The following is a 12,008-nucleotide window of genomic DNA, read 5'->3' as shown; positions in this document are numbered from 1 at the left end:
GGCACTAAATAATACTCAAGAATCCCTGCTGACTGAAGTTAGTATGCCCCCAAATATTCCCTCCATTTCCCGAGGGCAGAAAATGAAAGATAGAAATAAATTAAATTGGAGGCGAATTCAAGTCATTCCTATTTCTGCGTGCTTGGTCTGTGTTGAAAAAAAAAAATCATCTCTATCTCCAACCCAGACTTGACAAGTAGAGCCACGCCCTAAAAAACGAGGCATAGAATAAATCATAAAGACTAGCCTCGCGTAAAGACTTCAGGAAGGAACACACAGTTAAACTGAAAACTGTTAACTGGTGTTTAAGAAGAAAACACAACAAACAGCCCGGAAATGTTTTCAGGAGTTTGCCCATCAAAGTCCCTCGGGGCCCGATTTGTCCTTCCACACCTGCTTTTACTAAAAACCAACAGCCCAACACCAGAGCTTTGTGAGTCAGAAGCTGAGCGAAACCGGACACAGGGGTACTGAGCTGTGTGAGGCACAGCACCCAGAGAGCAAGCGGTAACCATGCCAGGGCCGGCCGGGCCCTGTGGCCACGAGGGTGGGCCCAGGGGAAGCTGAACCAACAGCAGATGGGCGTCCCACATGACCCCCTTTGGGGGTCGAACGACCCTTTCACAGGGGTCGCCTAAGACCATCGGAAAACACATATATAATTACATATTGTTTTGTGATTAATCACTATGCTTTAATTATGTTCAATTTGTAACAATGAAATTGGGGGTCACCACAACATGAGGAACTGTATTACAGGGTCTCGGCATTAGGAAGGTTGAGAACCACTGAACTAGAGGGAACTGTTCTGGGTGGGTGTGGTGTCCCGCCCCCCCCGGGTGACAAAGGGGCGGGACACCACGCTCACAGTGCAGAGGATGACCCCTGGCCCCGCATCCCCTCTGCAACATCCTGGTAATATTTCTGGTTCCGTTGTTATTGTTGTTTTTGTAAACAAACTGAAAATCGACAAACGACCTCAGAATCCAACATGTGTGGTTTACACCAACCCCTACGTTAAAAATAAATAAGTAACGCGGGACAGAAAAGAGGAAAATTCTGGTCAAGCTCCAAACTCACCCATGGCTGGTGGCTGGCCTTCCTGTCTCCAGGAGAAGGGAGTCCATTTTCTCGGTTCCCTGCTGTCCAGCCCCAGGTCTGCCTGCAGTGCAGGGAAGTCCAGGGCGTGCTGCCATCTGCAGGCAAAACAAGAAAAAGCACAAGTGATGGCTCAAGCTGCCCACCTGAAGCCCTTGCCGGGAGCTTCCTCTCGCCAGAGCCAGGAGAAGTCACTCAGTTCTGCATTTGGGGTCCCATCTCAGAGCTGCAACAGACACACTAACAATTCTAAGCGACTAGGAGCTCAAGTATTTCTTACCAGCAGCAAAGTCTTAGACAGGGCTCACCGTGTGCCAAATGCTGTTCTCAATGGTTTGCATTTATTAACTCACTGAATTACCACAAAAACAGGTGAATATTTTAGATCTCTGCCAATCTGCCTAATTCTTGAGCTAGACTGAATAATTAAAACGAAGACCTTGATAAAACCATCTTCTGGGATAGAGTCCGGGCATCCCGCAGATGAGTCATTCCCTACATTTTTGTCGAGTGCCTGTCTTGGCCCAGGCACGACTCTGGGACCTGGGAGTAGAGGCATGGGCTCAAACACAAAGCCCCTGCTCTCACGGAGCTTCCATTCTGGTGGAGGGAGGCGACAGAAGAGGTGACAAATGCTGTGCAGATGACAAAGCAGGATAAAGCGGATAGAGAGTGATGACATTCATTCCATTATTCATTCGTTGCCAGGTTTCCCCAGTACTTACTAACCACCTACCACAGCCAAGCACTGCGCTGGGATGCAGTGATGGGCCCAAAACAGACACAGCCCCAGCTCGCCTGGCATACTTATCACACAGGAGAAGCACATACGAATCAAACGATCACCTAGATAAATGCAAAGCTGTTAACCTGTGGGAAGTGTGATAGCGGATGGCACAGGTCCCTGTGAGAGCATCCCAGGGAGGCCTGACCTTGTCTGAAGCCTCGGGAAGGCCTGGGATGGAGTGTGGGGGGAAGCATTCTTGGCAAAAAGCACACAATGTACAAAGGCTGGACCATGAATAGCAAGCCAGAGGCGGAGTGGGGAGAAAGGAAGCAGAGGCAGGTGGAGAGGGGTTTGGGCAGCTCTTGCATGGCACTCGCAGCGGTGAGAGGTCCTTATCACCTGAGAACTGGAGCACCACAAGGGGCCTGGCGGAGAATAATGTGGCGGGATGTGAGTCTTTTTAAGAGATTCACTCTGAGGCTGGCTGGATAATGGTTCCACCAAAGATGTTGATGCCTGAATCCCTGGAAGCTGTGCATATGCTCCCTTACAAAGGGGCTTGGCAGATGTGACCAAATTCGGCATCTTGAGATGGGAGGCTTATCCGGGCGTGTCCAGGGGAGCCCAGTGTCACCACAAGGGTCTCCATTAAGAGGGAGGCAGAGGGAGATGTGAGTACAGAGGAGGAGTGCCAGTGTGATGCCACGTGAAAAAGACTGGTGGGTTTAAAAGATGAGGAAGGCCCTAACCGGTTTGGCTCAGTGGACAGAGCGTCGGCCTGCGGACTAAAGGGTCCTAGGTTCGATTCCGGTCAAGGGCATGTACCTTAGTTGTGGGCACATCCCCAGTGCGGGGTGTGCAGGAGGCAGCTGATTGATGATTCTTTCTTGTCGATGTTTCTAACTCTCTATCCCTCTCCCTTCCTAACTGTAAAAAACCAATAAAATATATTTTAAAAAAATAAAAATAAAAGATGAGGAAGTAGCCATAGCCAAAGAATGAAGGAAGCCTCTAGAACAGTGGTTCTCAACCTTCCTAATGCCGCGACCCTTTAATACAGTTCCTCATGTTGTGATGACCCCCAATCTTAAAATTATTTTCGTGGCTACTTCATAACTGTAATTTTGCTACTGTTATGAATCGTAATGTAAATATCTGATATGCAGGATGTATTTAGGCAACCCCTGTGAAAGGGTCGTTCGACCTCCAAAGGGGTCGCGACCCACAGGTTGAGAACTGCTGCTTTAGAAGCTGGAAAAGCCTTGATTTGTTACAGCAGCAATAAGAGACCAAGACACACTGTCTTCAGTGAAGAAACACACTAGAAGTAAGGAGAAGGGGAGGCAGGGGCCAGTTGGAGGTCACTGTGTTATCCAGGCAAGCGGTGTGAGAGCTTGAACCACAGCAACGACATTCGGAGTGAAGAGGCGTTGAAGGAGGGGAAGAGTCAACTAGTCAAAGGTCTTGCTGCAACCTGGCAGATGCTACCGAGTACATCAGGCTTCTTCCAGGCTCAGGACGCGGCTGGCTTCTCCTGGGCAGAGCCCAGCACCCTCCGTAGAAGGAGGAAGCTGTACCGGGCTATAGCCCACTCCTGGACTCTTCTCAGGGACCTGCCAGCCCCATCCCCCAAAGGAGTCCCGGGGTTCCAGACACAAGCTCTAAGAAGTAACAGCCTGGGAACTGCTACTGGGCAAAAGGTAGCAATTGTTTCAGCCAAGCACTAGGCCTTGCAGTGAACATTCTTTTTCTTCCAAACAAAGAGATTTCATAATCTTGGAAATGAGGTGCCCAAATTTAAACACACCCATCTCCAACCCAGGTGATGCAGAGCCACAATGATATCCAACATGTGGAAATCTCATGGTCAGTAAAATAATACAGAAATCAAAGGAAGATAATAAATGAGAAACTAGGAGACCCTCTCTCAGCACCTACCCCACCCCTATGTAATGACCCGGACCTACTGAAAACGTGGCGTCCTGACTTGGTCCTGCCTAATAGGGCTGTTGAGAAGAAAAGGCAATAAAAATGATTCCAGAGCATTTTCTATACATTCTCCCTGTTTTACTGAAAAAGTATAAACATATACCCACCAAGTACTTTGGAGTCTACTGAGGGGTGACAAGCAAGTCTTAAAGGCACTGCTCCCCCTCCCCTTAACTCCACCCCACCCCCAGGTGGCTTTGGGTCAGGCCTCAGGGACCCAGGAGCATGTCAAGACCCAGGAGTGCCTGCAAAATACCAGGTAGTCCAGTTAGGGTTGGAACAGGTTAATAAAAAAGCAGATATATGTATGTATGTATTGTTTTTCTGGTGACAAAAGTGACATATGTTTATTATTGAAAAACACAAAGATCTCCTGTAGTCCCAACCATCCAGAGATAATTTATTTGGAAATATTTTCTTTCAATCTTTTTTCCAATAATTTTAGTGTGTGTATCTATATACCTATAATTTCTTTAAAAACTTTTTAGGTACTGTGTATATTTTCTTTTGCAACCAGCTTTGTTTTATATAGCAGCTTTGTTTTTTTCTGTGCCATTAAATATACTTTTTAAACAGTTGGCACTATTCCATCATAGAAAGGTATCCAAATCACTTAACCAATTCCTTCTTGCTGGAAAACTGAGTGGCAACGTTATGTAGCAGAAGTCACAGGGAGGAACAGCCCACATGTAAGAACACCCCGTTTAAAATCTGCCTGAAGCTCTGATGATTCCTGGGGGCCATGTTTCGCACATTTCAGCCATCCATACATCACCATTACTAGTTCACTGTAATTCTATACCATCCGTACCATACTTAACATTTCCCTTTAAGTCAACTCATTTTCCCTTCAGTAAACGCGTTTTAAAAGCAAACCTTATTTACTATTGTAAATGGAAAACCGGCATCATAGTCATAAATGAAGGCGACTGGAAAAATAAATATGAAGGAAAACAAAACAGTGTGGTGAAAATACAGTTAAGATACTGCTAGCCCTTTGCTCATTCTTTTATATCAAAAGGGAGATGAGGAAGGTGTGGAGGGCTTTTCAGGACGGACTAGCACCAAGCTGAGACGTTTCTCCTTCCCTTGGTCAGAAGACTGAAAGGGGCAATAACTTCTCACCATGCGAGTCAGGGTTAGACAATGCTGTATGCTCCGCCTAGAATGACTCTGCAGCATCCGAAATAACCCCACGTGGGAATCACGTCTTCGGCTAGACCACTGGAAGTAGCATTATTGGGATAAGAGGTATGGGCACTTTAAGGAGCTTTTGATAAACACCATCCAAGTTACTGGCACCACTATTTTACCATCAGAGTGCCCATTTTACTTCACCCTCACATAGTAAGTATGATAAACAGCAACTTTTTAGTGTAACATATTCAGCAGCTGAATTTTCAAAGCTATGCTCATACTCCTGCAGCCAGTCTCGGACCCTGGGGCTGGGACCCTGGGGCAGGGCCATGACATGAATCTTCACTTAGTGGTAAGTCTACACAGCCCGACATTGCACTTTTTAACCCAGTTAAAGGAAACTCAGGAAAATATGAGGAAGTGACTTCAGCACTTGTAAACATTTCAGAACGTGTTTGTGCCAGCAAAGGTCAAGTGAGGATTAGAATAGCATGGACTCTACAGTATGCTTCTGAGAAATCAGAGGCCGGAGAAGCAATACTCGCGAGACACAGATAACTACAAATGTTCAGTAAGCCAATGAAAACGCCAAAAGAAACACATGTTGAAGCCCTTCTACCCTGGTATGATAGGCCATTGCACAAATCGGTTAAAGAGTAATGCAATTGTTAAGAAAAGGTTTCAAAAATAGAAAAAGGAAACTGTATTTTGAAGCATGAAGAGTTAATAACAATGGGAAGCTTCCAGATTATTTCAATAATTTCTGGGCAGATACCCATGTGTGAATGTGGCTGTGGGAGTAAGGTGGGGGAGGAGAAGATAATTAAAAACATGCTAAAAAGTTTCTTATGTTTGGAAGGAGGTTAGAGATTCCGATTAATTTGGGGCATTTATAGGAAAACATAAGTTTGTCTATGCTTAAGAACTGAATGAGGGCTCCTGGTAAGATACAGAATTTAAAGTCACTAAATAAAAAGGAAGGAATGGGGACAAAGACGCCTTGATGAATCCAGAAAAAAACAATCACAAGAAAAAAAGAAGAACCCATAATAAATATATGGCAAAACAAGATGGTAGAAAGGCCACACATATCAGTGATCAAAATAAACATGAATGAATTATATTACACTATTAAAAAAACCAAGATTTTCAATCTAAATGCCCATTAATGGAAAAATTGATAAATAAATTATGCCATTCCTTTGTAATGGGGGTGTGTGTGAGCATACCACAGAAAGAGGCCCATGCCTTACATAGTTTAGAAAGTTGTAGAAAAATGTGTAAGTATAGAAAAAAAGAGTCCAGAAAAAAACACACCAAATTGGTAACTAAGGTTACCTATAAAGAGTGGGATTATAGAAAATAGGAGTGGCCTTTCCTATCTAGCTCTATGCGTGTCTCATTGTTTACATCTATTACAAGCAGCATGTAACCAGGAAAACAAGGTGAAATGAAATAATAAGTATAAGGGAAGAGCCAATTAAATAGAGGATATAGAGGACAAAAAAATAAAGGTGGTTGACAAAACCCAATGTATTTCTTTAAAAATAGACAAATCTCTGGGGAGACTGATCAGGAATATCTGAGAGTGCCCTGGCTGGTGTGGCTCAGTGGCTAGAACATCAGCCTGTGCACCGAAGGGTTGCAGGTTCATCCCTGGCCCCTGTCAGGGCACATGCAGGAGGCAACCAATCAACCAATCAATGTATCTCTCTCACATCGATGTTTCTCTCTCTGTCTCTCTCTTTCTCCTTTCCTCTCTCTAAAAAACAAATAAAAAATATCCTCATGTGAGGATTTAAAAAAGTAAGAGTTAAAACTATAAAACTCTTAGCCCAGTCAGTATGGCTCAGTGGTTGAGCATCAACCTATGAATCAGGAGGTTATTATTCAATTCCTGATCAGGGCACATGCCCAGGTTTCAAGCTCAATACCCAGAATGGGGCATACAGGAGGCAGACAATCAATCATTCTCTCATCATTGATGCTTTTATCTCTCTCTCCCTCTCCCTTCGCCTCTGAAATCAATAAAAAGAAATATTTTTTTAAAAAGAGAAGATTGATCAGTTGGACCTCAACAAAAATTGAAAAAAAAATTGCTTCAAAGAACACCATCAAGAAAGTGAAAGGGGGCCCGAATGGCATGGCTCAGTGGTTGAGCATCCACTTATGAACCAGGAGGTCACAGTTTGATTCCTGGTCAGGGCACATGCCCAGGTTTCAGGTTCAGTCCCCGGTGGCAGCCTATCAATAATTATCTCTCATCACTGATATTTCTATCTTTCTCTCCCTCTCTGAAATCAATAAAAATATTTTTTAAAAGAATTCTTTACCCAAGAGAAATGAAAATATATGTTCACACAAAAATTTATACATAAATGCTCACAGAAGCATTATTCATAATAGCCCCAAAATAGAAACAACCTAAATATTCATCAACTGATGAATGAATAAACAAAATGCTGTAAATCCATATGATGGAGCATTATTGGCCAATAAAAATGAACAAACTACTGCCCTAGCCAGTTTGGCTCAGTGGATAAAGCGTTGGCCTGCAGACCGAAGGGTTCCAGGTTCGATACCAGACAAGGGCATGTACCTAGTTGCAGGCTCCTTCCGGGCCTGGGCCCTGGTCAGGGCACATGCAGGAGGCAACCAATCAATGTGTTTCCCTCACATCAATATTTCTCTCTGTCTTTCCCTCTCTCTAAAATCAATGGAAATCCTCAGATGAGGATTCTAAAAAAAGAACAAACTACTGATACATGCTGTAATACGGATGAACCACCAAAACATATGCTAAGTGAAAAAGCCAGTCACAACAAATCACATATTGCATAATCCCATTTATATGAAACTAGAAGCCTGGCGCATGAAATTTGTGCACGGGTAGGGTCCCTAGGCCTGGCCTGTGATCAGGGCCCATCTTTCCTGGCTGCCAGCAGCCGGCCCCACCCCCAGTGGCCGATCCTGGTCACCCTCTGTGTGTGGGTGACTGGCGGGGCAATTGGGGCCCTGCTCACTCGCACCCACCTTGGCCTGGCACCACCTGTGTCCCCCGCCACCCACCCCTGGTTCCCCATTCCCCATCGGACAATCGGAGCCTGCCGGGCAGAGGGGGTGGCGGGGGACACTGAGTGGTTGGCCGTTCCCACCCACTCGCCACATGGAGATACCCGAAAAGATGTTCAGTGTAGCATCCTTTATGGAAGCAAGGAGTTAAGAGGCCACCCAATGTCTCTTCTCAGGAGACTGGTTATGTACTTGTGGTGTGCACTTATGATATAGTGTATCAAAAGAACAAAACTATGCAACAGCTAGGAGTAAGGAGCTAGACTTACATATAGCAATATGGTTTGACTCAAAAACATAATGCTGAGGGGAAAAAAACAGTATGAGATTTATAGCACAATCCTATTTATCCAGGTAAGTTCAACCAAAGCAAAACATGATATATCTTTCAAAGATACACATTTTCTGAGAAGATGTAATGAGAGGTCGGGAGTGTGTGTGTGTGTGTGTGTGTGTGTGTGTGTGTGATCTCAGAAGATGCTTGACAATGATTTCAATCTTCTTGACTTGTAGAGACTTGTTTTGTGTCCTAACGTGTGGTCTATCTTTGTGAATGACCCATGTGCACTTGAGAAGAATGTATATTCTGCAGCTTTGGGGTGAAATGTTCTATAAATATCAATTAAATCCATCTGATCCAGTGTATCCTTTAGAGTCACTGTTTCCTTGTTAGGTTTTGGTCTGGAAGATCTATCCAGTGAAGTCAGCAGGTGTCCAAGTCCCCTAAGATGACTGTATTGTCGATCTCTCCCTTAAAGTCCTCTAGAAGTTTTTTTTTTATATATTTAGGTGCTCCCATATTGGGTGCATATATGTTTACCAGGGTTATATCCTCTTGTTGGATTGATCCCTTTAGTATTTTGTAGTGACCTTTATTGTCTCTTGTGATGGCCTTCATTTTTAAGTCTATTTTGTCAGCTATGAATATTGCTACCCCAGCTTTTCTTTTTGTTTCCATTTGCTGGAAATTTTTTTCCATCCCTTCACTCTCATCCTATGTGAGTCTTTTGTTCTGAGGAGGATCTCTGGTAGACAGCATATAACTGGGTCATGTTTTTGTATCCATTCAGCTACCCTAAGTCTTTTTGATTGGAGAGGTAGTTTTGAAGAACAAATATGTCAGTATGGCTGCCTTAAGTTGTGCAGGCCCAACAAGGAGGGTGTTGAGAGAGAATAGAGGATAAAGGGAGGAAATATAACACCACAAATAAGCTGAGGAAAAGAAATAAACTCCTAGCATTACTTTCTAATGAAACACACACACACACACACACACACACACACACACACACACACACAACAAAGGCCATCATATCACATGCTGGTGGCTAACGCAATGAATAATAAAGCTGTGGCGAGAAGAAGGGATTGGGGGAGACAGGGGCTTGCTCAGTCTTCAATTGAGTCATCCAGTTTTCAGGAACACGGAAGCAAGAACCCGGGGTGGGGAAAATGTGGTGGATGGTGTCCACTATACCACCCCTTCCTAACCCGAGATAAAAGGTAAGAGAGTGTGGGGTGTAAAAAAAATAATTTTCCTCCCACTTTTCTAAGTTCTTCTGGCTGGACTAATAACCAAACATAAGACAGATTAACAGGAGAAAATGTCCAAATTTATTGCACATAGGGGCTCCATAAGAATCTAAGACTGAGGCCCTAGCCGGGTTGGCTCAGTGGATAGAGCATCAGCCTGCAGACTGAAGGGTCCGGGGTTCAATTCCAGTCAAGGGCACATGGCTGCAGGCCCGATCCCCAGTTGAGGGCCTGCAGGAGGCAGCCAATCTATGATTCTTTCATCACTGATATTTCTCTCTCTCTCTCCCTCTCTCTCTCTCCCCCCTCCCTTCCTCTCTAAAAAAAAAAAAAATCAATAAAAACATTTTTTTAAAAAGAATATAAGACTGAGGATGCATTGGGCAGTTGAGGCTTACATGCCCTTCTAGACGAGGGGGAGGGAGGCAGGGGTCTAGGACAGTGGTTCTCAAGTTCCTCATGTTGTGGTGACCCCCAACCATAAAATTATTTTCGTTGTTACTTCATAACTGTAATTTTGCTACTGTTATGAATCGTAATGTAAATATCTGATGTGCAGGATGTATTTTCATTGTTACAAATTGAACATAATTAAAGCATAGTGATGAATCACAAAAACAATATGTAATTATATATGTTTTCTGATGGTCTTAGGCGACCCCTGTGAAAGGGTCGTTTGACCCCCAAAGGGGCCTCGACCCACAGGTGAGAACCGCTGGTCTAGGATTTCAAAGGGAAAGTAGCCAATTCACAGGTAGATGAGAAAGAGCAGACTTGTCAACAAATTCTGGCTGGGCCACCCTGAGACAATGGGACAGAGGGGAGTCCAACAAACAGGCTTTGCTGGGTTTCTCCCAGGCTGCCACTTACTCATGGGTGTAAGGTGACTACCCTGAGGTCAGTGTGCTGGGCTTCGCTTCCTGAAGCAGGCTTTTCCATCGGAATTCCTTTAGGCAGGAAAGGAGCAAAGGCCCTTTGTGAATCTTTCCTTTCTCCAAAATAGCCGTCTTAAGATCAATATCCCAAAAGGCATATTTTAGGGTGGCAAACTTTAGTTCCCCCTCAAGAGGAAAGAGAACCATCCGTGACAGTTAAATTTTAGTTTAACAGGAGGGAGCGGAGAAGGGCCTTAGGAAATTCAGAAGAAAAGGAACAGCTTAGAGGAGGTTAGTCACAAAATCAAGGACCTGACTTTCTGGCTCATGATAAAGACAGCATTTTCTAAAAGTAATAGATGCTGCCTTTCTGAGGTGGGACTCCATGTTTTAAAAACTAGGGCACTGAGTCATCTCATCAAATTCAGATGGCTATTTTCAAAGTTAAGGACCTTCCAGTTTTGTCTCAGTAATGAGTCTTAGGATCAGATCCATGTAATTAAGCTGAATTCCTTTTTATTGAGACAAAAGCAGAAGAGAAGGGGGTTCTTGGCTACAAAAACTGGGTTCTTGTCCGTTTTTGCAAGTCGGTGCCTGTAGACTAGTCACTTTACTTTCAACACTTAGCGCCTTATCTCTATGCCTGTCCCACACAACCGGCCTAGCGCGCAGCTAGCTGACCTACCTTCTCTTCCCCGGGGATGGGGCACACCCCCAGGTCAGGGGCTGTCTCTACAATTCTTTCACACCAGGAGTGCGCGGTAGATCTGACTAAGGACACAGACCAGGGCACTCATCTTTCACCCTTCTGCCCGGCAGACTCGGTGGAAGGTTGCGTGGTTTGGGAAGACCCGAGTCCCTGGGTGCATCCATCCCTGGCCATTTATGTCAGCCCTGGGTCTGGGGTCGCTGCAGGGCCCGGGGGAGGGGCGGCATCCCGGCCTAGCTGCTCTCCAAACCTATGACCAAGAGGGGGTACCTGCCAGGCCCCCTGAGGGCACCGCAGAGACGCCCAAGTGCACCAGATCGGAGAAACGCAGAAGCTAAGGACCGAGGGACACCTTCTGGCCGGGATGCGCGCCTTCCTCCCGCTGAGCTCAGGTGAGGCACTCCGCCCCGCACCTGACAGGCTTCCATCCTCCTGCTTCCATTTGGGAAACCCAGGTTGGAGGGGGAAGGGGGCGCGGTGTGCTACCGAACGGGAGCGTGTGCGGGGAGCCGTGGCTCGCCTCGCCACGTCCCACCCGACCCCGGGCTGCCGGGTCCTTGGCCCGTGGGTCGGGGCTCCCCCGTCTCCCAGCCCGGCCGGGAGGGTCCGAGCCCTCCACGCCCCGCCGGCCGCGTCCCGGCCCTCCCAGCCCGCGGAGGGCGACGACGGCCCGGCGCCCCGCCTGCCGGGTCCGCAAGAGGAGCCCGCGAGGCGACCGCCAGGGGCTGCGCTTACCTCGCCCGGCGCGGGTTGCGCCCCGGATTCCAGGGTTCGGGTTCCGGCTTCCGGCCGCCGCGGCGCTCCCGGCCCCTTCGCCCGGATGGCAGGTCGCGCCCAGCCCAAACCACGGCCGGCTTTTCATTTTTCC

Source organism: Myotis lucifugus, unplaced genomic scaffold (genome assembly GCF_000147115.1).
Source record: "Myotis lucifugus unplaced genomic scaffold, Myoluc2.0 scaffold_300, whole genome shotgun sequence".
NCBI classification, from domain to species: domain Eukaryota; kingdom Metazoa; phylum Chordata; class Mammalia; order Chiroptera; family Vespertilionidae; genus Myotis; species Myotis lucifugus.
The sequence above is the reverse complement of the archived record's forward strand: the minus strand, read 5'-3'. Positions refer to the sequence as shown.